The sequence below is a fragment of the Protomyctophum parallelum genome, assembly GCF_964188405.1.
Source record: "Protomyctophum parallelum genome assembly, chromosome: 7".
Lineage (NCBI taxonomy): Eukaryota > Metazoa > Chordata > Actinopteri > Myctophiformes > Myctophidae > Protomyctophum > Protomyctophum parallelum.
In genome coordinates, this window is record NC_139705.1 from 379,280 (window position 1) to 385,279 (window position 6,000).

Genomic DNA, 6,000 nt, shown 5'->3' on the forward strand with positions numbered 1-6,000 from the left:
TCCGGTCCCCAGCCTTAAACGCCTACTTCCGGTCCCCAGACCCCCTTTTCAAATCAAGGGGCATGTATTCCCACTTACTTTTTTGCCCCGATTCCAATGGTGGTGGTCCTGTCTCTCTACGACCTCAGGAAGTGGGTGTAAACGCCTACTTCCTGTCCCCAGCCGTAAACGCCTACTTCCGGTCCCCAGCCCCCCTTTTCAAATCAAGGGGCATGTATTCCCACTTACTTCTTTGCCCCGATTCCAATGGTCCTGGTCCTGTCTCTCTACGACCTCAGGAAGTGGGTGTAAACGCCTACTTCCTGTCCCCAGCCGTAAACGCCTACTTCCGGTCCCCAGCACCCCTTTTCAAATCAAGGGGCATGTATTCCCACTTACTTTTTTGCCCCGATTCCAATGGTGGTGGTCCTGTCTCTCTACGACCTCAGGAAGTGGGTGTAAACGCCTACTTCCTGTCCCCAGCCGTAAACGCCTACTTCCGGTCCCCAGCCCCCCTTTTCAAATCAAGGGGCATGTATTCCCACTTACTTTTTTGCCCCGATTCCAATGGTGGTGGTCCTGTCTCTCTACGACCTCAAGAAGTGGGTGTAAACGCCTACTTCCGGTCCCCAGCCTTAAACGCCTACTTCCGGTCCCCAGACCCCCTTTTCAAATCAAGGGGCATGTATTCCCACTTACTTTTTTGCCCCGATTCCAATGGTGGTGGTCCTGTCTCTCTACGACCTCAGGAAGTGGGTGTAAACGCCTACTTCCTGTCCCCAGCCGTAAACGCCTACTTCCGGTCCCCAGCCCCCCTTTTCAAATCAAGGGGCATGTATTCCCACTTACTTTTTTGCCCCGATTCCAATGGTGGTGGTCCTGTCTCTCTACGACCTCAGGAAGTGGGTGTAAACGCCTACTTCCTGTCCCCAGCCGTAAACGCCTACTTCCGGTCCCCAGCACCCCTTTTCAAATCAAGGGGCATGTATTCCCACTTACTTTTTTGCCCCGATTCCAATGGTGGTGGTCCTGTCTCTCTACGACCTCAAGAAGTGGGTGTAAACACCAACTTCCTGTCCCCAGCCGTAAACATCTACTTCCGGTCCCCAGCCCCCCTTTTCAAATCAAGGGGCATGTATTCCCACTTACTTTTTTGCCCCGATTCCAATGGTGGTGGTCCTGTCTCTCTACGACCTCAGGAAGTGGGTGTAAACGCCTACTTCCTGTCCCCAGCCGTAAACGCCTACTTCCGGTCCCCAGCCCCCCTTTTCAAATCAAGGGGCATGTATTCCCACTTACTTTTTTGCCCCGATTCCAATGGTGGTGGTCCTGTCTCTCTACGACCTCAAGAAGTGGGTGTAAACGCCTACTTCCGGTCCCCAGCCTTAAACGCCTACTTCCGGTCCCCAGACCCCCTTTTCAAATCAAGGGGCATGTATTCCCACTTACTTTTTTGCCCCGATTCCAATGGTGGTGGTCCTGTCTCTCTACGACCTCAGGAAGTGGGTGTAAACGCCTACTTCCTGTCCCCAGCCGTAAACGCCTACTTCCGGTCCCCAGCCCCCCTTTTCAAATCAAGGGGCATGTATTCCCACTTACTTCTTTGCCCCGATTCCAATGGTCGTGGTCCTGTCTCTCTACGACCTCAGGAAGTGGGTGTAAACGCCTACTTCCTGTCCCCAGCCGTAAACGCCTACTTCCGGTCCCCAGCACCCCTTTTCAAATCAAGGGGCATGTATTCCCACTTACTTTTTTGCCCCGATTCCAATGGTGGTGGTCCTGTCTCTCTACGACCTCAGGAAGTGGGTGTAAACGCCTACTTCCTGTCCCCAGCCGTAAACGCCTACTTCCGGTCCCCAGCCCCCCTTTTCAAATCAAGGGGCATGTATTCCCACTTACTTTTTTGCCCCGATTCCAATGGTGGTGGTCCTGTCTCTCTACGACCTCAAGAAGTGGGTGTAAACGCCTACTTCCGGTCCCCAGCCTTAAACGCCTACTTCCGGTCCCCAGACCCCCTTTTCAAATCAAGGGGCATGTATTCCCACTTACTTTTTTGCCCCGATTCCAATGGTGGTGGTCCTGTCTCTCTACGACCTCAGGAAGTGGGTGTAAACGCCTACTTCCTGTCCCCAGCCGTAAACGCCTACTTCCGGTCCCCAGCCCCCCTTTTCAAATCAAGGGGCATGTATTCCCACTTACTTCTTTGCCCCGATTCCAATGGTCGTGGTCCTGTCTCTCTACGACCTCAGGAAGTGGGTGTAAACACCAACTTCCTGTCCCCAGCCGTAAACATCTACTTCCGGTCCCCAGCCCCTCTTTTCAAATCAAGGGGCATGTATTCCCACTTACTTTTTTGCCCCGATTCCAATGGTGGTGGTCCTGTCTCTCTACGACCTCAGGAAGTGGGTGTAAACGCCTACTTCCTGTCCCCAGCCGTAAACGCCTACTTCCGGTCCCCAGCCCCCCTTTTCAAATCAAGGGGCATGTATTCCCACTTACTTTTTTGCCCCGATTCCAATGGTGGTGGTCCTGTCTCTCTACGACCTCAGGAAGTGGGTGTAAACACCAACTTCCTGTCCCCAGCCGTAAACATCTACTTCCGGTCCCCAGCCCCCCTTTTCAAATCAAGGGGCATGTATTCCCACTTACTTTTTTGCCCCGATTCCAATGGTGGTGGTCCTGTCTCTCTACGACCTCAAGAAGTGGGTGTAAACACCAACTTCCTGTCCCCAGCCGTAAACATCTACTTCCGGTCCCCAGCCCCCCTTTTCAAATCAAGGGGCATGTATTCCCACTTACTTTTTTGCCCCGATTCCAATGGTGGTGGTCCTGTCTCTCTACGACCTCAGGAAGTGGGTGTAAACGCCTACTTCCTGTCCCCAGCCGTAAACGCCTACTTCCGGTCCCCAGCCCCCCTTTTCAAATCAAGGGGCATGTATTCCCACTTACTTTTTTGCCCCGATTCCAATGGTGGTGGTCCTGTCTCTCTACGACCTCAAGAAGTGGGTGTAATCGCCTACTTCCTGTCCCCAGCCGTAAACGCCTACTTCCGGTCCCCAGCCCCCCTTTTCAAATCAAGGGGCATGTATTCCCACTTACTTCTTTGCCCCGATTCCAATGGTCGTGGTCCTGTCTCTCTACGACCTCAGGAAGTGGGTGTAAACACCAACTTCCTGTCCCCAGCCGTAAACATCTACTTCCGGTCCCCAGCCCCTCTTTTCAAATCAAGGGGCATGTATTCCCACTTACTTTTTTGCCCCGATTCCAATGGTGGTGGTCCTATCTCTCTACGACCTCAGGAAGTGGGTGTAAACGCCTACTTCCGGCCCCCAGCCTTAAACGCCTACTTCCGGTCCCCAGACCCCCTTTTCAAATCAAGGGGCATGTATTCCCACTTACTTTTTTGCCCCGATTCCAATGGTGGTGGTCCTGTCTCTCTACGACCTCAGGAAGTGGGTGTAAACACCAACTTCCGGTCCCCAGCCTTAAACGCCTACTTCCGGTCCCCAGACCCCCTTTTCAAATCAAGGGGCATGTATTCCCACTTACTTTTTTGCCCCGATTCCAATGGTGGTGGTCCTGTCTCTCTACGACCTCAGGAAGTGGGTGTAAACGCCTACTTCCTGTCCCCAGCCGTAAACGCCTACTTCCGGTCCCCAGCCCCCCTTTTCAAATCAAGTGGCATGTATTCCCACTTACTTTTTTGCCCCGATTCCAATGGTGGTGGTCCTGTCTCTCTACGACCTCAGGAAGTGGGTGTAAACGCCTACTTCCTGTCCCCAGCCGTAAACGCCTACTTCCGGTCCCCAGCACCCCTTTTCAAATCAAGGGGCATGTATTCCCACTTACTTTTTTGCCCCGATTCCAATGGTGGTGGTCCTGTCTCTCTACGACCTCAGGAAGTGGGTGTAAACGCCTACTTCCTGTCCCCAGCCGTAAACGCCTACTTCCGGTCCCCAGCCCCCCTTTTCAAATCAAGGGGCATGTATTCCCACTTACTTTTTTGCCCCGATTCCAATGGTGGTGGTCCTGTCTCTCTACGACCTCAAGAAGTGGGTGTAAACGCCTACTTCCGGTCCCCAGCCTTAAACGCCTACTTCCGGTCCCCAGCCCCCCTTTTCAAATCAAGTGGCATGTATTCCCACTTACTTTTTTGCCCCGATTCCAATGGTGGTGGTCCTGTCTCTCTACGACCTCAGGAAGTGGGTGTAAACGCCTACTTCCTGTCCCCAGCCGTAAACGCCTACTTCCGGTCCCCAGCACCCCTTTTCAAATCAAGGGGCATGTATTCCCACTTACTTTTTTGCCCCGATTCCAATGGTGGTGGTCCTGTCTCTCTACGACCTCAGGAAGTGGGTGTAAACACCAACTTCCGGTCCCCAGCCTTAAACGCCTACTTCCGGTCCCCAGACCCCCTTTTCAAATCAAGGGGCATGTATTCCCACTTACTTTTTTGCCCCGATTCCAATGGTGGTGGTCCTGTCTCTCTACGACCTCAGGAAGTGGGTGTAAACACCAACTTCCGGTCCCCAGCCTTAAACGCCTACTTCCGGTCCCCAGACCCCCTTTTCAAATCAAGGGGCATGTATTCCCACTTACTTTTTTGCCCCGATTCCAATGGTGGTGGTCCTGTCTCTCTACGACCTCAGGAAGTGGGTGTAAACGCCTACTTCCTGTCCCCAGCCGTAAACGCCTACTTCCGGTCCCCAGCCCCCCTTTTCAAATCAAGTGGCATGTATTCCCACTTACTTTTTTGCCCCGATTCCAATGGTGGTGGTCCTGTCTCTCTACGACCTCAGGAAGTGGGTGTAAACGCCTACTTCCTGTCCCCAGCCGTAAACGCCTACTTCCGGTCCCCAGCACCCCTTTTCAAATCAAGGGGCATGTATTCCCACTTACTTTTTTGCCCCGATTCCAATGGTGGTGGTCCTGTCTCTCTACGACCTCAGGAAGTGGGTGTAAACGCCTACTTCCTGTCCCCAGCCGTAAACGCCTACTTCCGGTCCCCAGCCCCCCTTTTCAAATCAAGGGGCATGTATTCCCACTTACTTTTTTGCCCCGATTCCAATGGTGGTGGTCCTGTCTCTCTACGACCTCAAGAAGTGGGTGTAAACGCCTACTTCCGGTCCCCAGCCTTAAACGCCTACTTCCGGTCCCCAGCCCCCCTTTTCAAATCAAGTGGCATGTATTCCCACTTACTTTTTTGCCCCGATTCCAATGGTGGTGGTCCTGTCTCTCTACGACCTCAGGAAGTGGGTGTAAACGCCTACTTCCTGTCCCCAGCCGTAAACGCCTACTTCCGGTCCCCAGCACCCCTTTTCAAATCAAGGGGCATGTATTCCCACTTACTTTTTTGCCCCGATTCCAATGGTGGTGGTCCTGTCTCTCTACGACCTCAGGAAGTGGGTGTAAACACCAACTTCCGGTCCCCAGCCTTAAACGCCTACTTCCGGTCCCCAGACCCCCTTTTCAAATCAAGGGGCATGTATTCCCACTTACTTTTTTGCCCCGATTCCAATGGTGGTGGTCCTGTCTCTCTACGACCTCAGGAAGTGGGTGTAAACGCCTACTTCCTGTCCCCAGCCGTAAACGCCTACTTCCGGTCCCCAGCCCCCCTTTTCAAATCAAGGGGCATGTATTCCCACTTACTTCTTTGCCCCGATTCCAATGGTCGTGGTCCTGTCTCTCTACGACCTCAGGAAGTGGGTGTAAACACCAACTTCCTGTCCCCAGCCGTAAACATCTACTTCCGGTCCCCAGCCCCTCTTTTCAAATCAAGGGGCATGTATTCCCACTTACTTTTTTGCCCCGATTCCAATGGTGGTGGTCCTATCTCTCTACGACCTCAGGAAGTGGGTGTAAACGCCTACTTCCGGCCCCCAGCCGTAAACGCCTACTTCCGGTCCCCAGCCCCCCTTTTCAAATCAAGGGGCATGTATTCCCACTTACTTTTTTGCCCCGATTCCAATGGTGGTGGTCCTGTCTCTCTACGACCTCAAGAAGTGGGTGTAAACGCCTACT